Source organism: Amblyomma maculatum, chromosome 2, assembly GCF_055883805.1.
Source record: "Amblyomma maculatum isolate TAMU_Amacu chromosome 2, ASM5588380v1, whole genome shotgun sequence".
In the NCBI taxonomy this organism is placed as follows: Eukaryota; Metazoa; Arthropoda; class Arachnida; order Ixodida; family Ixodidae; genus Amblyomma; species Amblyomma maculatum.
In genome coordinates this window covers 45,650,983-45,675,837 of record NC_139345.1, presented here as the reverse complement: position 1 = coordinate 45,675,837, position 24,855 = coordinate 45,650,983, and the positions used below count along the sequence as shown (strand labels likewise).

At 46.0% G+C, this 24,855-nt stretch overlaps 1 protein-coding gene and 1 non-coding gene across 3 annotated transcripts in view; one reads left to right on the top strand and one right to left on the bottom strand.

The window, feature by feature from the left end:
• The window catches only part of LOC146198552 (protein amalgam-like), a 325,920-nt gene that overhangs the window by 126,997 nt on the left and 174,068 nt on the right, over nucleotides 1-24,855 (bottom strand). The window lies entirely within an intron of this gene.
• LOC146198553 (U1 spliceosomal RNA) lies at nucleotides 16,360-16,520 on the top strand. Its single transcript, XR_014705378.1, has one exon. It is a non-coding gene; the product is annotated as a U1 spliceosomal RNA (small nuclear RNA).

Below are 24,855 nucleotides of genomic sequence, written 5' to 3'. Positions count from 1 at the left end.
ATTGAGATACGTGAGCTCTTGTTGTAATAGAGCAACGGGCTGTTGGCTGACACACGTATCACCAAGTGCGAGAATGTGAAAAGCCTCAGATATGAAGCGTGAGGTAAAATCTTTATATTTGGCGATAATTGTGGTTTAGTTCAAAAACGCCTCACGGTCCTTGCAAGTGATGGAATGGATGACTATGTTATTTCGGCATGACTGGTTTTCTGTCTTTGGCGTGTTCGCGCAGTCTATCATTAATGCACCGTCCAGTTTCCACGATGTAAAATCGGCCGCATGAGAGTCGAATTTTGTAAACAACACCACAACAACAGCTCACAAATTTTTTTCGGTGTTCCTTTTCACAAGCCTTCTTTCTACTTTCTTGGTTGACTTTCTGCACAACCCTCCTAACTTATTCCTGGAGAAAAAAGGAAGCTTCACGCCGGCTTTGCTGACAATCTTTTTCAGGTTGCACGAAACTTTATGCAGATATGGTATGCACGCCATGTTCTTATAATTTGAATCGCGTGAAACCTTCTGAATCCTGCGTATGGCTGCCCAGTAGGAGGTAAGCCACGTACTGAGCAGCCGTACACCAGAGCATTACGCTATCGCCTTAGTGAGTCACGCCTCGTGTAAAACTGCAACACTCTCTCACGCTACGTAGTAAACGTCCGCGTTTTCGTTAAATTGCAGCTGCAAAACATTCTCGTGGTGTGCATTGAACGTCGTCATATTCATCAAGTTCTATCCGTCCCGCTCACCGCAGTGCGCTGACCAGCGCACTGTAGCCAAAGGATAAGCCACGCGAGGGGACCGCCTCATGGACACTCTGCCGCCAAAACTTGGCTTCGTTGTGCGGCTGCTTCGGGCGCTATGACGCTTTGAATAGAATGCGCACCTGTTCGCAGTTAGAATGGACGACACTGTATAATGCACCAGCGCCCTCAAGAATACGTGAATATTCTAAATTTTCTCAGGCGTGCCGAATAATCACGAATGCTCACCCACTCATTGGGTTTGCTTTGGGATCGATATACTTTTCTACAGAACGAAACACATTAAATGAAGATATCAAATGCCGAACGCACATTGACATCTGCATGAGAAACAGCCTCCCACAAACTGTGATGTCCGAGTACAAGTAACATATAAAACGGTATACTCTTAGTCTTGACTTTCTGCCAGAAGGTATCGAATTTCATACGACGTTTTGGAAAGTTTTTTGAGAGCACGCTGTAGAGTATCCCAATTAAAGAAGGCCTCTCAGAAATCAATGCAGGCACGTTAAACTGTTTCTAGTTTTTTATCGCCGCAGCGCATCAGCCCGCTCGCTTGTCTGCAAAGATCATATCGCGCTTTGCATTACACGTTGTCGTCTCTATCAACTTCCATCTTTGCGCAAAAGGTTTTGGTATGTCCTGAGGTTTCGTTACTTTCAAAACATTCCATTTTGTCATGGTATCGTGTCTTTATCCTCACTTTGCGACTGCTTGCTAGATTAATTAATATATGGTGCTCAGTTGCTAGTACCATCCTGTGTTGCCGCCTGTCTCTGTCTCATTTCTTTTTGTGATTTTTGTTTTTCATAAATGCCATGTCCTAAAGAAGTGTGTACACACTTGTCTGGAACGTCGTTCGTTTCGGACGGCATTTAATTCTGCTCACGAGAGACAATATTGACTGATTGTAATCAGCCTTGTACGGCTCTCCTAAAGCATTAAAATGGAATAAATTAAATTTTTAAATTGGTTCACAGGAAGGGAAAGGCGCAGTAACTGTCACACTTGCTCTGTGGACACCCGAACCGCGCCGTAAGGGAAGGGAGGAAGGTGGGAATGAAAGTGGAAAGAGAGAAAGAGGAGCCGTAGTGGAGGGCTACGGAGTAATTTCGACCACCTGGGGATCTTTAACGTGCGCTGACATCGCACAGCACACGGACGCCACTTCGTTTCGCCTCGTCGAACTGCTTCCTAGCAAGCGCAGCAATGTATGATAAGTGATTGTAATTAATGTCCCCATAAAAGGTTTGCTTGGTGGGTAAAGCGGGAAATTGAAAATATCGAAATATGGAATTCAAAAATAACGGAGAGTGCAGATTGCCTTTGTGTGCCCTCTGTATCCCTGGGCTGAACGAAAAAGTAGGGAGACGTTAATCAGTGCCGTCATCAACACCCCATTAAGTGCGCTGCAGTGTTTGTGGAGCCGTTTTAGCCCTCTTAAAAAAACCACTTTAGTAAACACTACGACCCTAAAGAGCAAACAAGAGAAAAACAAATAAACAAAGGCCTCGAATGAAGCAAGTCGCGTCCGAGTGGCACTGACATGTGCGTTCGGTGCGGCGAACAAAAGGCACCCGCCGCGTCAACCATGGGTATACGGGTGCTTCGGCCCGTTGGGGTTCTCGGCACCTGAATTTCCATACCACTTCGCTTAGCGTTGGTTGGCCCAGTTCTCGACGGCGCATATAAAATGCAAATTAGGAGGAGCCAGGCTCGCCAGCCGCGTGAGCCAGCTTGTCTCTGGCACGCTTTTATTCGCGAGTAAACGCACCTGCTCGCCAGCTCACTTCTTGCACCGGCCGTCAGGCCTTTACGCGTTCGCAATCGGTGGAGAAAAGAACCTTCGCCAGCACCCACCAACCGGAGAAAGTTTTTCTCCTTTATGGCGCAATGGACGCGAGCAACTATTTTTTAGTACATGCTTCAGATGTGCCGGAGCGAGCTAGAGCATCTCGTTCCACTTGTTTAGCAACGAGTCTGGCATTGCTTTTGTTTTCAAGTGACGAGACATTGTTGCCTCTGTACGCATCGTGGGGGGAGGGGCTCTCTTGTGTTTGCATCTTGGAGATTTTGAAGCAAGATTCGCCTAGCTATCTTCCCTACTCTTTTGTTCTTCTCGCTCTCTCTATAAAGGGCTGATGAAGAAAGAGGTCAACCGATCGAGCTGTCCAGAGACATATGTATGTACGCGGGAAAAAACGACAGCAAGTACGAGATGGAATATAGCAACTGCGGCGTATAGAGAGATATAGACCTAAAAGAAAACAGCATTTATAGGTCTTCTCTGAATACCCGTGCCGATTTTCTGTTTTGATCTACAGTCGAGGTGCTTGAGGAAATGTCACCAATGCTTCTGCTCAGTTTTCAGTACAATGCGCATAATACGAAAATAAATCTGACACAAGCTGCAAGTTTCTGTCGCATGAACCACAGAAAAAGAAAAATATTCGTGAATTTATGTTGCGGCATGAGAAATATGTCAGCCTCAGAAAGCCTCTGTCGAAATATATCAGCACGGGAGCAAGAGCAGGTGAAGAAATTCAAAGAAAGTGTTGAAGTTCCACTTCACAAGTCGAGTTACATTTAGTGGGAAGAAAACCATCTTTTTTGGGCTAATTGTAAAAACTGCAGGAACGTCTGTATGCTACTCTGAAAACGCAGATGTATTGAGTGCTTCAGCGAGCACTTTAAAATATTCCTGAACGTAGCGAATTGAAAACATAAAATAAATGTCTAAGAATAAACTACCAGGCGCTGCGAACCCAACGTAAACTTTATATTATTGCAGTTTAGTGGTTAGTCTATTGGAGAGCTTGCGTCCGAGAAGGAGATCATGTCATATCAGTTTTTAAGAACTCATTTTCTAAACTCCTGCTGCAGGACGAGAAACGACGCTTTTTTTTTTTTTTATGAAACCGAAACTGAGACCTAGACACACGGCAGGCGCTCGATAAAGCCGCTGCGTTGTGTGGTCGCTTGCTATAGTGAATACTACAACAAATTCGAACTGCCTGCTCTACAAAGACGTGCCATGCACATTACTTCGCTCTCTCACTTCAAATATAACCACCAGGCAGTTAGCAATGGCTGGCGTTTTTCTTGCACCAGGCTACGAGGCAAAAGAGTGTACATGACTTGTGCGAAACCGCTTACAGTTTGAACTGAGCGCCGTAGCAATTGTGTCACGTCATAACAGGATGTCCCGTCTGTACTGAGCTTCCCGCGCGTTTCGTTCGTTCACTTTAGGTTTCGTAAAAAAGAATGTGATTTCCTCGCGCCTCGCGGTTTTGTAATATGAGTTTTTCTCGCTCAAACGCTCTTGTTCACGACTACGAACTCCTTATTGTGACCACACAATTCGAATAAATATTTACTGATTAGTGGATGTCATTTTAACTCTATAACTAGAAGGCTTTTGCAGCAAATTGCCCTCGCCGCAGTCGAGGGTCTGTTTATGTAAATATTTGTTTTCTATATTGAACTGGCTAAATTCAGAAATTTCACTAACAATGGAGTGATTATATATTACCATACGACTAAGCGAAGCCGTACGGCTAAAAAACAAAGCTATGCAGCTTCGACAGAAACTTCATAATTGGTTAAAAATGCGTCTCGCTCCGGGATTCGACCGCTGGTGCAGGTGAAGCTGCTCAACTAACTGAGCCATCTGGGACGACGAGCATATAGTAGCGCGAAACGTTTATAATATACGATTAAAAATCGGAAGGAAGTGGGTGTAATGTTTAGGAAGAATTCCTCCTTTAAATATTGCACCTAAACTGCTCTACAGTAGCTCGCTGGCTCCACTCAGCAGTATTTTATGGGCCTTAACATGCTCTGGAGTGTTAAGTCGTCCTTTCTTTTGTGAATGTGTTTGTTTTTGTTTTGAATTTCGCAATGAAGCTATATATGACTGCCAAAAGTAGCGCCTTTGGAGCGTCTCTTTAGTTGCCGCTTCGAGCTCAAGCCTCGATTTGTGTTAGCTTCAAATCAGTATGCTTTGCTTTCATTTTGCGATGATAATAACGACCTGTTAGATAAGCGACAGTACAAAAAATGCAAAAAAAAAAGACCTGTTTTGCTGTCGAAGTATAATGCATTATTCATGCCAAAAATAAGAGCAGGTTTGAAACGTTTCTTAAATGTAGATAAAAGAACGAGATCGTAAACATCTTCGCCCTTTCCCCGTTTTTACCGTCATCCATATTTGTAGATACCGTGGTGGCTGAGGTCTGCTCAAAGACGAACTGTTGTAGTGAACAGTCAGGCGGTGAATTCAACTTGCACTTATCGCTTAGATCAGGGTCGATATCCCTGCGCTGTTTGGGGGGGATCTATAAAGGCACAGAAAAATAGGGTTACCACATGTACAACATACGTCACGTCACTACCCCCCCCCCCCCCCCCCCAAAGAAAACAAAATCGAACAGTACGAATGCCACTCTACCAAAATTCAAATCAAGGTGTTCGATCAGAAACTGGCAACTTTTTCACAGGTACCTTTAGATAATACGTTGTTTCCAGCGAGCGGGCTGACGGTGGCCCACTTTCACAATATCTTTCAATCAATCTCCCGCTCGTGTTAGCCCAGGACAACTCCGCCGTTGTGAGAGTTCTGTCGTCGATCGCTGTTTTCGTTTTGCCCAGCCATTAAAACAAAGAAATACCAAAGATAAAAATCATTCACGAGGATAGTACTTCGCGCTTTCCTTATAATCAGCGTGGAGCAGCAGGGTCGCTGGTTCAAAGTCTGTTTTCTTGTTCTTTGCTAGCGTGCGAGTGGGCACACCTCCTACGACGTCGGCACAAGCTACAGCGAAAATGTGTCCGCCACAGTGTATACCCTGCTCTCGTGAGGGCGGGATGACGTGTCCGCAATGCGAGTCACGCTTCTCCGCGCACTCTGCGGTAAGTGCGTACGGATGTCGCCGGAGGGGCCGAAATAGCGTGCGTCCTCCGCTGCACCTGCCCGGCGTCGCGCCATTGGCATTCAGTTCGGAAGAGCCCAGTTTGCGCCGCACGCTCCTTTGCAGCGTCAGCGAAAGCGATTCTATCTCAGCCACAACGATTTTCCCTAATTCCTTCCTCTGCAGTTTCTTTCCTTTATGTTGGCTTAGTTGTAACTGAAGGTGAACTCCTAGCACTGGCCTACTTTCGCGAGGGGGCAATACTGAAAATTTAATGTCCGCATTCTCCTAGGGACAATCTACGCAAGGAGAGGACCGTTTCCTTCTGTGCCCCTTATGGTCCGCTTCCGATGTTGTCAGCGCAACGAAGCGTAGGGCCCTCGGACAAAAGTTGGCTTGTTTTCTTTTTCGAACCAATGCTATCCGAGGACTTCGCTCATGTTTAGAGGCCTTAGTAGTGATAAATTCCAGGTTTGTCGATTTTTTTTAGGCAATACAGATACACAACTAAGAAATTTAAGAGTACATAGTTTTATTTGAAGATGTAACTCTTAAATCGAGGCCGCGAACCATAATTAGGGCAGATGAAGACAAAGCCACGTTTTCGTATTGTACTTTTTCTACTTGTTATTTTTGTTATGAAACGAAGAAACGAATTTTATTCGCGTTTTATTTTTATTCAATCTATGTATCGGGCTATTCCCACGCTTCCTGGAGCAAAACAGCTGGAGTACAATACAGTTTTTGATGGTACCATCAGGAGCTGCTTCCTATTCCAGTAAACTGCTTTGTCTAACAAAGTGTCATACCTTAGAAAATATGGATTTGAAGCTTGCGTCACAACGTCGAGTTTTTCAACATTGTAATCGCCTAGTAATGAAACGAAGCCTCTTTGGCGTAATTTCCTCCTAACTAAAAAGCAAGGATGCTGAGGCCTTGGTTAATTCGATTATTATTTACCATATTAATTCTATGAGGCTAACTCCTATTTTAAGCAGAATCTTTATGAAGTACGTTTTCATGACAGACGATGAAATGATTATAAATCTTCAGCTTTCAACGAGCTCGAATTGTTAGAGTTCAATATCTCATCCTCATCACTAATTTACCCGTACTTACTTTCTCCTTAGACCCCTAAATTTTTAATGTGAAATGGTGGAGCCAGAAAGTGAGGTTGTAACAAAATAATGCCACGCGACGCCTTAAGTAGTGACACATTCATAGCGAACTGTTAGAGAACAGAAAACAGAAAAGTATCTGAGCGGACATACAAACCTCAACTCGATGGAACAAAGTTGTAAACGTTAGCAAACTTTAAATCCCGCCAAGCACCGTATATGTTCGCATAAGAGGCCGCAGAACGCGCCAGCATCCGCAGAGATAGCGTATAACCCCTTTTAAAGCTGCACCTCGACAAAGCTGGGTAGCTTTATTTGCAAGCCATCCGGGACAGGAAGCAAGAATAACTGCGAGAATCAAGAGAGAGCTTAAGCGAAATTTTCATAGAAATAACGTCCAAACAAGCGCGCAACGCAGCACGCCAGCGAATAAGCGGGCATGCGGATGACCCTATTCTGGGGAAACGATGAAAGCTAAAACTTCGACGCAGCGAAAGCACACCATGCAAGAAGAAAGGCCTTCCCCGATTCCACTTGATTTGGTTATGAAGTGCGGCTAAATCTCATAAATATTTCAGGAACGCGTCGCGTGCTAACGCACATTTAATAGCACTGTTTAGCGCCGTGCGCATAGCTCTTCCGGTTTTACATTTTTCTCTTGATTGCTTTGTTTCCGGCTTTGCAGACGTTCATGTGATGATACGCGAGAAACCCAGGAACTGTGCAGGGAAGAAAGTGAAGTAAAGAAAAAAAGGTATTTGAATAAACATTTGTACCTGCACGTATTTTCATAACGTTGGAAGCGATTAAAACATCCCAAGTTTTCAACCTTTTTATGACTGGCCGTCGGGTTAAGATCTCGTAATTTAAATTATACGTATCGGCTACCTTTGTTCTACTTACTTCGACAAAAAATTACGTAGCAGTTTTTAAGCATTACCTCAATGGCAGACAATTTTTTTTTGTTCTTTCAGGTCCGCCAGTCAACAGAGACAGTGATGAAGTCTAAGACTGATCAATGGCTGACTCTGAGTTTTTATAGTGCTTTCGCAATAAAGGAAGGAACCATCAATAGGGGTTCGAACCGGAGACCTCTTGTTCATTACCGAAACGTGTTAGCCACTTAGCCAGCGCAGCATTTTATTCCCATTGCACGCAATATACATAATATTTACACAAAAAACCCTCGACCATATTTGCCTGAGGTAACATGACAAATTCTTTCAATGACTTCAATGTTTTATTACGTGGGAGCCAGCCGAGTGTTGTATCTGCAAGATTTATACCTTCACAATAGCTTCCAATAGCTTCGTCAAAGTATTTTCTCATTGGCCGTGAGTCACAGTCGTCGTGAATCCCCGCCATTATACTTCTCTATAAACTATGCAGGCCCAACGTCAATACACAATTTTAAGCAATAATATCCTCATTTTCAATCTGGAGATACCTGATTTCAGGGGGATTGAGCAGAAAATATTTCTTAAGAGTCCTTTGGAGGAAGTCTCAGAAGAAAGCTGCCTCACAGCAGTGACGGAAAACATGCCAATGGCTTCATCTTTTTAAATAGTAGACAGTGGACTCTCAAGGCACGCACATTCTTGCTCTCACGATTTAATCAATGAAGTCCAGCTATCTGGTCTGAAAATGACCTGATTGGGCTGCAGGAGTAATGCCCATTTTGTTAACACGTTTTAGAACATCTTGACCTGGGCGTGCTCTGTTTTGTTTTTTTAACATACCCTAACTGCAATAATTTATTCCGCAAATGTGATTGACGCTAGATTGACCGTGGTGTACAAGTAAACCATTTCCGCAATAAACTAGCAGCCCTTGAACAATATCATGCTGAGAACAAGTGACTAGTGGTCAGAGATCATTATTCAGCACAGCCAAACTGACAGCGGCTTCAGGAACATAACTGCTCTTGAATTCATCCTCGGTGTAACTGCTGAAACGCTCGACTTCCGCTACCGACTGAATGCAGTAAGACTAGGTTGGCAAGCTGAAAAGTATGAAGGCTTATTACTGCATTCTTCCCTTGAAAGAAAGCAGTACAACTGCGTCAACAGTGTTAGCACATTAAGCCTTGAGGCGTGAAACATATGTATTAGTTCCAATTAGAGTCTCCTACGTGCTTGTTGTAGACAATGACACATTTGAGAACGCTTTCAACATTTTGCGCTTAGCTAATAAATACATTCAGCCAACGCGCATGATTCATATGCAAAATATCAGGTCTAACAGTTGTACTCATTTGTTACGACCTCCTCAATCTGGTAAAAAAAATGCCATTGCGGCCAAGTGAAATACAAAGGAGCCGGACGCCGGTTGAGGTTCATGATGCCTGATTTCAAACACTCCTATCTGATATCATGCTCCTGCCTTGAAGAGCACGAGGACGCCGATGGGAACAGTAACAATGTTTTAAAAGTGGTACATCAGAGTAGCGTCTACTGCATTAAAAGTAACTCGGAAACAGGGTATGTATATGTCCGGCGTTCGCAAGTAAAGACCGATTTCGAAAGAAGGGCCAGTAGCCTACTCAATAACAGGGCAAGTTGTTGTCGCGCATGCTAAAAATGTATGGTCACTTCCTCATGTGCGCCTTGAGACCCAAATTAGCTTAAAGTAGACCTGCTTCCCCCTTCATGGATCACTGCGTCGTAGTGGCGGAGGGGCTTGCGAAACTCAATTAAGTCGTGAGCTCTGCTGTGTAGGGCCACCCATGATAGACAGGCCACTGCAGAGAGTTCTGACAAAATGTGTTTCACTGGAGAAGGTAATGGCAACCCACTCCAGTATTTACTGCCAAGAAAACACTATGGCCAGTCATGGCAGAAAGTGAAGTGGAACTCAAGAGACTTCTGATGCGCGTACAAGAACAGAGTGAGAAGTTTGGGCTTAAACTGAACATTAAAAAGACAAAGATCATGGCGTCTTGCCCTATCAGGTCCTGGAGCATCAAGGGACAAGAAGTGGAAGCTATGACAGATTTTCTCTTCTTGGGCTCCAAGATTACCTTGGAAGGAGACTGCAGCCATGAAATTAGGAGACGCCTGCTTCTGGGAAAGAGAGCAATGGTTAGCCTTGACCACCTAGTAAAGAGCAGAGACATTAGTCTGCCAACCAAGACCCGTATAACTAGTGCTATGGTCTTTCCAGTTGTGATGTATGGATGCGAGAGTTGGACTGTGAAAAAGGCTGACCGCCGAAGAATTGACGCGTTTGAATTGTGGTGCTGGCGAAGACTCTTGAGAGTTCCTTGGACTGCCAGAAGATCAAATCAGTCAATATTGTCGACCATAAGCCCTGACTGCTCATTGGAGGGTCAAATTCTAAAGTTAAAGCTCAGCTACTTTGATCATCTGATGAAAAGAGAGGAGTCGCTGGAAAAAGATTTGATGTTGGGAAAGGTTGAGGGTCGCCGGAGAAGGGGTAGGCAGCGAACGCGATGGTTAGATGGCATCCTCGAGGCACTGCAGATGAAGTTATGTGATGTTAGGAAGATAGTGAGAGACCAGAAAGCGTGGCGTGACATTGTCCATAGGGTCACGAAGAGTCGGACACGACTGAACGACTGAAATGAACTGAGACCTGCTTCCCTTCAACTCAACCACTTTCCATGACGGAGGCCGTCAAGGATGCAGCGATTTTACAAGCGACTACTTCAGTGCTGTTGAGTTATCACTCTGAAGTCATGCGAAGTTAGGCATTCTCCTGAATAGATGAAATGCAGAGTACTCTAAGTACAAAACTTCAACCTATATAAATATTCTCCCTGTAAACGATACAGGCTTATCCGCCATGACAAACATCAGCTTCAAAGCCGACGGACGGCTTTGTTGTATTTGCTAGGAATTCTAATAAGCTAGCCCATTTTAACGTTCTCGGCCAATGAAAAACGATGCGCAATTAAAACAATGCCAGGTAAAATTCAGCCGCTTACTATTAGCAGATTCCTGGAGTTGGTTGCTCAATCCCGAATGAAAATGACAGGAGAGCTACCGGGGGTTTCCATTGCGCACGTAATCGAGAAAAGATAAAGGGGGCCCTTAGAAGCCGTCAGTATCGACAGCGGCTGTAAAAGGAAGGAACTGTTCCTGTCAAGACTGCAGCCACGCGTTACGAGCGTTGCGATAAAGGAGACGGCCCTATTCCTTTATTTCTGATTTCGAATAACGAAAATAAAACTAAAGAGAAAAAGCGATGAGCAATACGAACCAGAAGGAGACACCGGGAGTCCCCAAGGCTGGGATAAAGAGACAGTTTCGCCCTCATTTCCGGTGTCGCCGGTGAATGTAAGGCTCGCTGTAGGTGGCGTCGACGGTCGCACGTTAGCGCTATACGCGCGCCCAGAAGGACCTGGCGGCGGCGAATCGGTTGCCAAGGTAATCAGCGCCGCCCGCGAGAGAGCTGGCGCGCAGTCCCAGATCACGCTTTCCAGGCGTACCGGGAAAACAGTAAAAGCTCGCTTCTCCCCTCCCTTATTCTCTTCCCATCATGAGTGCGTGCGTTGGTGCAGGCGTGTTCGCGCGTGCAGGGAGAACAACTGGCCAGGAACCCGCGCATCAGGAAATGGCGAGAAAATGCTTCGCAAACCGAGAGAAACGATACAGTTGATATCTGCGCAGCCAGGTGCTCATCGTCCGCAGTGCGACTAACCATTCCCCCATTCAATGCGACCCTGATTTTCTGGTGGGAGCTGCGTGACAGCGAAGTCGCGTGCCTGCCCAGGAGTCATTTCGCGATTCTTTTCCCTCCCTTTATTTTTCTGCGATTGTGAAAGCCACTTTTGTCTTTTCTTTGCGCTCTCTAACCGTCGCCGTGTTTTACATTTACGGGGGACATTCAGCGATAGATCTTGAGGGGCTTATGCGGATGAAAAATTTGTTTTTTATACTTAAGGACTAGAAACGCTCTTGATTTGCTATTTCTGTTGGCTTGTTTTTGTTGCGATTTTCTTCGTGTTCGGTACTCCTCCATGTAACTGCGCACCTGTGTAAGTTTCGATAAATCATTATTACAGCTGTAGTGATCACGTAATAGAGTAAGAACCCCGTTTTTCAGAAAGCCCGGCGTCACCGCCATAGGGAATACGTCGCTCTTGACCGAATAATTGGATGAACCACAAAAAAACAGTCAGAAAAGTTCAGGAAAATGCCCAGATAAACGCGTAGTTTGGAAGTAGGCGGTGTTTGTAACATAGATGAAGAAGAACACAAAAAATAAATCGGGAACAATTAGAGCGGGTGTTGAAGGTTGAACCAAAGCTCTTTGGTAGGGATACGAAAACGCTGCACGTAGGCCATGAATGCTGATTGGTTCATTGGGTACACAGTGAATACCTTGTGTCCTTTTATTTTGTGGCGTGTCTTGAAGTCGTATAATAATGCTGACTGCAATCAAGAATATTGTAATTAGAAGTTCGTGATTACAGACAAAGCGGCTCTGCAATTGAAACAAATGTGTAGGCCAAGACAAGCCTTTATCTGAGTCAATTACATATTAAGCAGGTGACAGTGAAGGACGTGGAAGAAAGACGGGGACTTGATACATTAACGCAGTCGCGTTCCATTCTTAAAGCAGAGCTTTTACATCCGCCAAATCTCATGGGTTTGATCCATTTCATGAATTTATTGGGCCTTGAATTGCCAAGTTGAGCAAGAGGAAAATAGGAAATAGGAGAGAGACTGTTCTACAAACACGACCTGGTCCGCAGAAATCAAACGCGTGCAATAGCTCCGAATGGCTGCGTTTATCCCTAGTTAATTACAGGAGACATGGCATATGTTCTCGCTGTCATCAATTGATGTTGGGCGCTGTCAGGTATACAGATAATAAAATAAAAGACGCTGATAGAACCCAGAGTGTGCTCGAAAGGAGAGATGACATAAAAGTTATAAAACTAAAACCTATAGAGCGAAAACAGATATATTATATATCTCTGTCCGTGTACTGAAATACTTTACTCGACCATATGTCCTTCTCCACGTACGTAGTAGGAAAACGTTGAAAAAAGCGTATGACAGGAAATGACCCACTTGTAGAAACTAGCGATATTTCTTTTTTTAGCACTGTTAAGCATGACAACCACACAACTGTCGTGAGACATACCCCGAGTGCTCTTGACACAGGCTTCCGCTTCTTGACGTCTACTTAGCGACTCTACTTATAGGGTCGAGGCAGCCACCACACTGGAGAATAATTAGGCTCTCGACAGCCGGTATTACACTTCGATAGTATTCCTGCCCTCCTCTCTTATGGTTTTATTTGTACTGTGAAACGAAGTCGTTCGTGCCGACACCCCGTCGAAGCCGCGTCATTTGTCACCGAGGAGACACTGGCCGGTGGGGTCGTGATCTCAACGAAAAGGGGTGCTTCATCCACACTACGGCTGAGCCCTGGGAAAGTAAGCAAGCAGCAGAAAAACGAACAGGATGTGTGTGTATGTGAGAAAGAGAAAAAGCAAAAACAGGAAAGACTTGGCAGGCAGGGAGAGACGCGAGCCGAAGACGGCGTTGTGAAGGACTGCGCAGGTCTTGAGGGCGGGCAACATTGACCGTCGTAAGGCTTACGCGATCATCTATCTTGAGTATTACTGTTCAAGGCCTGGAAGGAGAGACGGGCTAAAAGCATTACCGAGTAATGCTTTTAGCTCTAATAGTCTTTCAGAGCGGAGGGGCACCCGTTCTTTGGTTCCGTGCCGAGTGGGTCCCTTCCTGGTGTGGACGAGACGTTGCCGATATTCGGCAGCTTCCGCACCCGTCGTGAGGTATGCCAAGCGATGCCTGCACTAAGTGCTGAGCTCGTGCCTGCCTCTGAGCAAGAACGAAAGAAATCAGTTCTCTTTAATTGTATTTTTCAGTGTTTTTGAAATTTTCCCGTGATCACCGGTGAATCGATAACCTCTTAGTAAGCATAACTCCCAGAGTAGAGAGGAAAAAAATAGGAGTGGATCAGCTTCGGCTTAACCTAGTGTGAAGCGAAAGCTGAAGCATTGTTACACGTGGTAAAGTTCTTTATTCAGCAGGTCTTTCTTTCTTTACGCCTAGGAAGAGACTCCGGTGATCCGTAAAGAATTTCGTCTTGGATTGAAATTGGCGCACTCCGAGTCCGTGGCGGGGCTACGCACTTGATATTGACGTCAGCGATCATGTGCCTTGCTCACGCGTTAAGATACTTCCACATCAGTTGAACTTTCCCCTTAACCTTGACTTTAGCCTTGATCTTTAGTGGGAACATAGCTACCCAAAGTGGTTGTGGCTTAGTTCCAACGTGACCTCGAAGATGTTCGAAAGTCCTCGGAATCACACAGTGACTGGATTTATTTCACTTAGTGAAGCTATCGCTTAGGGGTTTAAGCATGGCTTCAACCTACTGACAGAAAGAAAGCTGCAAGTGTTGCAGCGATACCCTCTGTAACACCGCCTTGTCAATCCGAGGTCCTTTCATAATTTTTCTTATAATCGGTCCACAGGAATGTAATGGCGCAGTATCTTTCACGCTTGTTCTGCGAACGCCTCAAACAGCACTGCATGTACGTTTTGTTTTTGTCCTTCAAAGGGTTCAAAGTCAAATTGCATCTATAGTGAGCCCGGCCGCGGTGGTGCAGCGGTAAGATGCCCGACTGCTATGCCAAAGTACCTGGGTTCGATCCCCACCACCAGCGGCTACGTCTCTATGAAGGCGAAACGAGGTGGCATCCGTGTGCTGATGTCAGGGCACGTTAAAGGTTGTTGTTTTGTGGCTCCATGAAGAAGGAAAAGAAAATGCACGGGCCTGCTACTGGCTCTGTAGCTGAGCCACCTCCGCTGCCTCGTGCAGACAGAAGAGAAAATAAAGAAAAAAAAGTAAGAGGGAGAGAAAGACGCACGCCGCAACAACAGCCGTCGTCCACCACCGAAACGGTGACGGGTGCAATGACGGCCTACAACAGATAAACATTCTGTGGCAGGCTAGCCAGCCCCATCAGGGCCAAGATCCGAAACCCCTCTAATATATAACACATGTCACGGAATCTCGCGGAGTATGCCAGATCTCGCGCACAAATTTTGCGCATGGAGATTTTGTTCCTAAAAACTCTTTGGCTTCAAAACCCCAGAACACTACTGAATCTGCAGTGGAGAAACGCGAAAGCCTGAGCCTTGCTGCTGCACATGGTACATCGCGCTCAGTTTGTCAAAACAACCAGCGTTGCGTTTAACGCAGCAAAGTTCATCAGCGTTTTTTTAATTGATACGCCATAGTGTGTAATTTTCTTTGTATTTTTACCTACCTCGTCCTTTCTCCCTATCGCTCACCTCTGATTTTCCTCTACCGCTCCCTCGCCATCCCTTAAGTCTGCCGCCCCAGTTCAGGCGCTTCAGATATCAGATAGCAGATACAAGGGCTGGCAAACATCTTTTTCTTCTTTTTGTATGTATAATGAAAGAGCCACTACTACTTCTACTACTACTTTGTTTTAATTGGTTAATTCGTTCACAGGAAAGGAAAGGCGATTATCTGTCACACTTGTTCTGTGGACGCCTGAACCGAGCGTAAAGGAACGGAGGAAGGTGGGAGTGGAAGTGGAAAGAAAGAGGTGCTATAGTGGAGGCCGCGGGAGCAATTTCGACCATCTGGGGATCTTTAACGTGCACTGACACCTTTAACGTGCACTGACATCGCAGCCAGTATTCCCCTGATGGGGTTGGGGCAGGTGAGTCCCTGCCGCTTGCGGCGGGAGCTGGCCTGCCGCAGAATTATCTGTTGTAAGCCGTCATTGCACCCACCACCGTTTTGGTGGTGGACGACGGCTGTTGTTGCGGCGCGCGTCTTTCTCTCCCTCTTCCTTTTCTATATTCTCTATTTCCTCTTCTGTCTGCACGAGGCAGCGGAGGCGTCCGTGTGCTGTGCGATGTCAGCGCACGGTAAAGATCCCCAGGTGGTCGAAAAAACTCCGTAGCCCTCCACTACGGCTCCTCTTTCTCTCTTTCCACTTTCACTCCTACCTTCCTCCCTTTCCTTATGGCCCGGTTGCGGTGTCCACAGAAATCAAGTGAGACAGTTACCGCACCTTTCCCTTCCTATAGAAAAATGAGTTTAAAAAAAAATTTGGAGGACGCTTAGGCTTCGCCTTCAAGAGTGAAACGCGATAGCGTTATTGCACCTCGTCGAGAAAACTTACTAAACGCAAGGGTATTGGGGCATCCTCGCACCGGTACCCGCGCGGCCCGAAGGGGAGAAGCGGGTGAGCGAAGATAGTGATCTAAAGAAAGGAAAGACGCTTGATTCTACAACCTGTGAGGGTGCACGGCGAAACGTCAGGGGCGAGTGGCGCGCCACGTGTCGGGGCAGCGCCGCACATTGCGAGGAGGGGTTCTTCTGTGTTTGCCGCAAGATGGCTCTGCATGTGCGCAGAGCGCAGAAAAAATGTAGCAGAAACGTACTTCGCTACTCATGTAACTGCGACTTCCGTAAGTAACATGCTCATAATTACCGATATACACTGCAGTATAACGTTCTACGGCATGTTTCTAAGGCAACACCGCATTCACTAGAAGCGCTTTTGTACCGCTTTCAAACATCGAACTTACCTGGTGCTGGGTTACCGACGATCAGGAAAGTCGGGGCCACGTGCCGAGGCCTTCCATTGCACTGAGGTTGGCTGACGCACGCCACTACTCCTAACTGGCGTAGATGGGGCATGAAATTTTTGGCAGTGGGCTCGGCGTTGGCGCCAGCCCCTACCGTTAGAATATAAAAAAAACTCGTGGCTGAGTGGTAGCGTCTCCGTCTCACACTCCGGAGACCCTGGTTCGATTCCCACCCAGCCCATCTTGGAACTTGGTTTTTATTTATGAAGTGCATGTGTATTTATGAAGTGCATGCCGGGATTTATCGCTCACTGGACGCCGACGACACCGGCTTTTCTGCGACACGAGTTCCTTAACGCTACCGCGTTAAAATCAGGCAGCGGAGGTGGCTCAGCTACAGAGCCAGTAGCAGGCCCGTGAATTTTCTTTTCCTTCTTCCTACAGCCACAACAACAACAACTGACATAGCACAGCAGACGGACGCCACTCCGTTTCGCCTCCTTTGAAACGCAGCCGCCGGTGGTAGGGATATAACCCGGGTACTCTGGCACAGTACCCGGGTTCGATCCCCGTCGCCGGCGGCTGGATTTCGATAGACGCGAAACAAAGTGGTGGCCGTGTGCTGCGCGATGATGTCAGTGCACGTTAAAAATCCTCAGGCTGTTGAATTTACTCCGGAGCCCTCCACTACCTCACCCCTTTGTCTCATTCCCCTTTCACTATCACGTTCCTCCCTTCCCTTACGGCGCGGTAGGAAAGGAAAGGCGTAGTATCGGTCACTCGCGGGATCTCTCTGACACATCTCGCGGACATATCTGGCCGACGCGAGGTTTTGACGCTCATTACACACTTCTGATCATAATCACGCATTTTGTGTTGGCTCAAAAATTCAGAAAAACTTCCCCTTCCTGTTGGCGTGACGTCACATTCCTTGGACGTCGACATTATTTGTGTAGCTACTTCGGCTTCTGATCTATAGGTGCAACGCAGACTCCAACATCACAAAACAAGCGCCGCTATCTCGAATTAGTAGGACGTGCAGTGCGAAGCCGATTGCCCAGATAGTTAGGAAGGTCATATAGGCAATATGGAAAAAAAGGAAACGATACAGAATCAGTATATTGAAGGGCTAAATACAATAATACACCTCTTCGGCACTAGCCCGTTAGCTCGCAACTTGTTACTTTTCTGATTTCTTCGTCTTTAGCGCTAGTTCTGTCATGAATTTAAGGCTAACCACGAAGCCAACACCACGGTTGTCATCGCCGAAGTCATTATGAATTGCGACATCTTTTCGTCTATATTTAGCAACACAGCTTACGTTTACCATAATATAATTACTGGGCTCAGCACGCATCATCTTTGGTACAAATATAAAAAAAAATCAATTGCGGGACCTTACATGTGGCGTAATATCGAAAATATGACCTAGCCATTATGATACAGTGCAAAGTTACACATGTCTTTATGAATATCATTTCCTCTAGTATGGTAAAGTTAGTTATTGTACAAGACAGGGTCGAATTGTGACAAACGAGTACCGTCGTAGGTAGCTCTGCGATAGTGTTATTAGAAGCGCTGGCGCTTTTAGAGACTCTGCGATAGTCTTATTCGAAGCGCTGGCGCTTTTAGAAGTTGTAATAATTGCGGTGTCTAGGCTTTGAAAAACACTCATATCGTTATTACAATATTCCTAGCGTCATTGGCTGTAGTTTCCATTAAGAAATATATAAATACGGTGGTACGTAAATGACTGCAGTTCTGGCTTGCGTTAATTCATGGTTGCAAAGCTGCAACCATCACTTTCTTGATACACGAACAGGGTAAAACGAGAGGCAGAAGATGGCTACACAGTAGGAAAAAGCACTGAACAAGGGTAGAGGGAAGCCTCGGTTCGCAAGCCGAGCCAACGTTTCGAAAGTGGACTTGTCTTGATCTGCACGAATAAAGACATGGCGGTGTCTTTATTGATAAAATAGGTGCTACTCTATCTGTTCGACGGAAGGTCCTAAATATTCTTATATATCCTCAAGGTTGTCCCAATAATTTTTTTCTTGGCACTTAGAAAAGAAGAGAAGAGAAAACAACATATTAAAGGTGTTTTTATCTGCAGTAGATCCTCACTCGTAACTTTCAGCAATTTCCAGTCGCCATCGCATCTACAAAAAGAACGTCGCTTGGGAAAATCGCTTGTTGAAGAGGGGGGGGGGGGGGGGGCAACTAAAAACATCATTTTTGGTTCAAGGTTCCCTCTTCCACCAGCCTGGTCACGACTTCTTCAAATCAAAGCACAAACCAAGTGTCTGAAGATCAACGATAATGATTCAATATTTTTGTGTATCTCTATACACGGCAGCAAAGCCATAGAGCAGCAGAAGCGTCACTGCTTGCCATATTTGCATTATGTTTTTATTTGTGCGCCAACTGACTTGTGTACCTACACTGCGCGAGTTCTAAGGCTGAGTAAACACTCATTCTGCGATAACATCGCTATCTTCGTTTAGAAGTCGACAATAAAGCGCATGCAGGCATTTTCGGGATAAATGGGGTTGCGGTAAAACGCACTACATCAGAGACAAAGAAAAAATAAGATGACAGTACATGCAGAAGCAATCGCCTTAAGGAAGTGCGCGGGCCGCTCCGAGCAAACGGGGCCCACCACGAACGGATCTTTGCGACCTTTTCCATAAACGTTTTACGCACTCCGTCGGCGCAGAGCGCCAGTGGAGCGGTCCGCACCCGGGTCAAGTCAACAGTGCCGATCTCAAACTTATTGCAGCCCAGAAGCTTGAGGCGTATGTGGCTAGCTGAGTCTAATACAAGGAGAGCATCGTAAACATTAGGTAGATGGACACACAAGGTCAGTCGCGGACTGCACGAGCGTATCGCAGAACCTCTGGAAGAAGAGCACTGATCGATGAGGGTTGGGACACGGCTTCGGGCCGCACTGCAGCGCGGACGGCGGCCACCGCTCGATGAGCCGCGGCCTGTTTGCGCATGTCGATGAAGGGCCTTTTGTAAACGTCCCTACCCGCGGGCTGTGAGGCGGGCGAGCAGAAACCAAGGGCCGCGCGATCTTCCTTTTTTTTCTCTCACAGCTCGTGTTGAAGATTCATCGAACCCTGTCACCGTCTTGAGGGCAAAAGCAATCGATTCGTGAAGCAGCTGCAGCAGTACCACCAGCAGCTACATGTGCACTTCCGCTACACTGCGCATGCGAGCCAGCGCGCACAGATGCGCGTAAGAGGCCTCGCGTGCTTTCGATTGCTCGGCCCGATAATGACTGCAGGCTTGCTGATATGCAAAGCGGTTTTGCGCGTGTGTGTTTCTCTTTTTGCCGAAGACATGGTTTCTAACCCCTCAAAAGATTCTTGCGTGGCTAGTACGTGAAGTGCCGCCGATACAGGGAAGCTGCAGAGACAGAGCAGTCGATTGTTGCATGCCCCGTAGGCTACATTGTCGAGTTTCATTCTGTCCTAGATGGGCGGTCGATGATTAAAGCGCGCAATATCGTCCGCCCAAAACGATTCTTCTTCGAAAATGGGTTGAGCTGCACATAATGTTAGCGTGACTAATGGTGAGATAGAAATAATTCATGAAGCAAGCCATGCATTTTGTGTATAAAAGAACGGAGGCTGTAAGCGGCGACAAATACAAGCACAACGCCAATATTCATTAGGCATAAATGCCTCAATAATATATTTCCTTGGAATGAACACAAATGTTCAAATAGTACAACATGGATAGATGCATGAAAAGATTAGAGGGTCTTTGCTTTAACTGTAGCCTATCCAGAGTTCAATACCCGCCTTTTGTCAGTTTCCTACGCTGTCAAACAGTGCCGGCGTGTCGTGTCGCTCAAAATGTTTAAAGAGTAGGGCAGTCGTTGTTTGAATGCTTCATCGACGTGATGTAAAGCTCATGACATTATTAAGCTATTTCACAAAATAATTATACAGATGAATTGCCATTTGTGTACTGAACGCTTGAGTGAGGCGGATATAATTGGAGGTCATAACACAGCCAGACGCTACCCGTAATAAGGGGCATGAGGTGATAACACTTTTCGTGGAGGGCAGTATGAAGACAAAGCAAAATCAGTACAGCGCCCATATGCACGTTTATTTTAGGGATATTTACAACGTAGGGAATTGATTTGAGCTTGCTTCATGTAACAAGTATGGCGCTGATTTAGTTGAAGAGAAGGCAGGTGGCATCGAGAGTGCGGTATTTCTTGGAGTCTCTTCCTTTAATTTTTGTGTGCGTATCTCACCAGAGCGGCTTTGTAGAGCAATTCCGAAGTCCAGCATGAGATAAGAATGACATAAAGAATAAATTAAAAGTGTGAATCTGATCTCGAGTGGTCCGCAGCAGAAATCCCACAATGAAGCTTTCTTGAGCATTTCCTTGAGCCACAGACTACATTTCTGGGAACAACAACGAAACAAAACAGAGTTTTAAGAGGTGGTTGCGCGTGTACACAGGCGGCAAAAATTTCCTACGTGCCTTGCATCGTTCGTCCGGGTCATAGAGCGCTAAAAAAGCGTATGTTTGGTCTTGGAAGTTGCTTTGCCTCCTTACGTGCATCTCGTGTTCCCCCATACATCGCAGAATACTCTCATCCGAACTACTTCCTTTTCTGCGGAAAGTACCTCGTTCGCATGATATCCGCCGTCAGAAGGCCCTTCGGCGGACCGTTCGCTTTCGCCTGAGAGCCAGCTACGGTTTTCCAGCGAGAGACAAACGAGTCCCTGCGCTGGGTCTTTACTGCCGAGACCGTTTTGATCAAAGGCCAGACAGAGGGCGCCGCCGCTGACGCAGTCACGTCTCTCGGAATGCGGAACAATAAAGCCCGTTTTGCAATCATATGGATTTGCCAAGGAGCGCCGCAGGGGCCGCTCGGAAATGCTTGAAAGGGAGATCGAAGATGACGCCGCCGCCGAATGCGGAGCAGAGAGGGTCGTGCGTCGCATGGGGTCGTGGAAGTGAGCGCCATAAAACGGAAGTACCCTGGGACGATTACCGGAAAGGCGTATGATGGGGGCGAGGAGTGGGCACCGAGAAGACGTCTTTCTTTGTGCGAGCCGGATGACCAGCGGCAATATCGACGGCAGTCGTGCGCGCATATATTGTCACGCTGAGCGCATCTTCATGTGACAGGAAGAGGAGCGGCAGAGAAAACACTGAGCTTCGGGGGCTTTAAAGCAGAGAAGAGAAGGCATTCATTCATTCATTCATTCATTCATTCATTCATTCATTCATTCATTCATTCATTCATTCATTCATTCATTCATTCATTCATTCATTCATTCATTATAATCATCTCTGACCGTACGTTGTCTCTGTAAGCGAAATCGATTACTGTATCAGTTAAAGAGTTAAGGCATTTGACGAACGCTATTTCGCATTGCATGCCATGATTAAATGACTTGAATTCTACGCCTGCCGTCATGTGGGCCAACAGGTCATTTCCAATTTGCCGCCGGGTACTAACTATCTCTAGGTTGACAATACCAGACTCGTACTTTATCCATCTGCGGTTTCCTGTGGAGCGAAGTTACCTTATTGCGCGCTAATGAGGAACATAATGGTTCCCCCCTCGAACAAAGTCATCGAAAAGCGTGGACTACTTGATGCATACGTCAGGGTGTTGTCACGATGCCTTCAGTATTTCTTCACTCTCCACGTTATATCTGAAGCTTAGGTTATGTAGATTTTCATAGATAGCGCTCAGCCTGCAATTTTTGTTCGCTAAGCGCCAAAAACAAATGAACCACTACTGTTTTCATATACGAACCATGTAGGCAATCAACGTCTTTTTCCTTTCGAGATGAAGCAAGCCTATATACAGGCCGCATTACGTTCATATTCCTACGAGCATAAACCAAAGGAAGGAAAAGGCGATAATGAAAAATCAAAATCAAATACAAGTATGTGGCACTTGTGCAGATAGTAGTCATGGCACATGTTAAAATGTCATATACTGCTCAGTATACTGCTCTTTGTTTTTAAAGGAACTCTATCCGACTCCTTTTATCTTTATTTTTGAACGTCAATGAAAAGAACACCAACATTGTTTTCTACTTAATTTACTGTTAGCCGAAGTAAAAGTACAAAAAACCGTGTGCTCTCTGACATGTCGAGTCGTGGCTTACAATACGCTTACAACGCTTATACAACTATGGCGCCTTCGCCCAGAAAGACCTGTGTTGGTTTTTTGTATGTATCCTAGAGCCGACTGCTTGCAGTCGCAGGGTTATCCGTATCGTCCAAGAAAGATATAGATAATAAAGTCGCCGCAAAGCTGCGGAATGGCAAAGGACGAAAAAAAAAAAAAAAGAGAATAGAAAACACGGAAAGCTTAGGACAGCGGCGCTAATGTGAGTGGTGAGGCTTCTTACACATCTCTCCGCGACCCTCGAACAAAATTCGCTTCGGGGCCATTAACTGCGAATAACCACATTGCGAATGTTGAAGGCACACGTGCAAGAAGAACATCTGCGCGAAAAGGTCCCCGTGGATACACCGTATAGCCGAGGTGGCAGCCCATCGAAAGCTTATTAAAGGTCATTGGCGAGAGGTCCGGGAGCGCGCCATTTAAGCCCTACCGACAGAGCCTTTTGTAGGCCTCTTTATACTACCCACTTAGTATTAGTTTGATGATTTGCATTTTCTTTACACCTTTTACACTTTCTTCCTTTCGATCTTCACGATGACGTACTCAAAGACAAGTTAACTCTCTCTTTCGCTGGCTGAAAGCTGTTGTGGCGCCCAGCCGCAGGTGTGAGCAACTTATTTTTCGGGCGTCAGTGCTGTGAATAATTTGCGAATTTTTTCTGAGAGTACTGAATAAGTTCAGATTTCTTTGAGTTTCGAAAGCAGTTTTTTTTTTTTTGATGTTCGAAACCTTTCTAAACAGCCGCGCTTGAACCCTGCATTTTTCAGAAGGGGCGGGGGGGGGGGGGGGGGGGGGGCGTGCTGTTTTTAACTCTACATGAATTACCGGCAAGGTGGCGACGCTTTGAGAGGTTTCTAGCATTTTTCGTTTACCTATTGACATATTAACCTTAAACAAGTGATGTACGGCTTGCTGTCAAGGTGCCGAAAACAAACAAGTTTTGAGATGCTCATAAGCCGAAATTCGGGAAAGCGCTGCGTCGCTGTCAAAATAAAGCTGCCAAAGAAAACATTTTTGATGCAATAGGCGACGTGTAAAATCGCCATTGTCTTTTGCAGTCCCTTGTGGGGTGATCCGCCCTCCTTTCACGCCCTTCACTGCCACATCTGTATCAGTTGCTCTGGTTTAGGCAATCGTCCTTAAATTTTGAATCGAGTTTAGTCCCTAGAAAATAAGTAAGAAGCCCGCAGAAGAGATAAGGGAAGAGGGAAACTAGAGAAAAAAGCGCGACTTTTCTTTCCCTATTCAGGGAAGGATGTGCACTAGTTCTTCATTGAATTCGAGGTTGCTGAGAATCAAGGAAGTGAAAACAGAGTATAAATAGTACGCCAGGAGCCTACTGCGTAGAAAATGAATTACGCACTCCAAGGAAAAGAAGACAGCCTCAAGCACGTCCCGCCAAACTTCTACCAGTGAACGTGCCGTTCGGGCTCCAACAGACATGGAAGAAGGCGATTCTTTAATCATGGCTTGGGCATACAACAAAAACATTAGTGTATAAAGTTCGAACAATATGTACTGTGCTCACTTCTTGTGTTTTATTGCTTACTGTAATGTTCGGTATCTCGTCAATCTCGTCGGGAAGCACGGGGCTGGCTGCTTCGGTCGGTGCTGTGAGAAAAGAAGTTGTGTTCATTAAACCAACTCTTTTCCTAACCTCATGGCGTCTGAATTTGCATTTTTATTCTTTTTCGCAGATTACCCGTGATGGGTCGATGAAGGATGGGTATAGCATATAATGTTAGGAGTCTGTATGTGCGCCAAAACATTTATTATTTCGATGTACATACATTATACAGGCGGATTGTATATTCTACATTTTATGATGGAGCCCGAGGTAAAGCAATGAAAGCAATCAGTTGACAAGAGAACTCGTGCCAAGAATCGATTCTTATGGCGCATTCGGTTGGGGGGACGAGAGCAGAGGCACCGAGCATTGCAGAGTAGTACAGGAGCACGCCGAGCGCGGGTGTAACAGTCCTCCCACGGGAACGCTCTCTGCGTGTCAAGAGCAGCGTGCCACGACCACGTGACCACACTTCCCTCCTCAGCATTCTCCGCCAGCTCGCAGTGGCGGCAGTTGCAACCCGAGGAGAGGCCAACGCTTCGTGAAGAACCGCTTGTTTTGTATGCCTTTGTTCTCACAGCGCGGCGATTTGCCTCCTTTGGCACTTTCGACACCAGCAGCGCAGCTCAAACATGCATATAGCAACTGAGCAATGCTTTCCGCTCCTGATGCAAATTCGCTTGATTCCGAAGAGCTTGCCGACGCTTTACAGCTGCCATTTTGAGCGTGGCCGACTCGAGAGA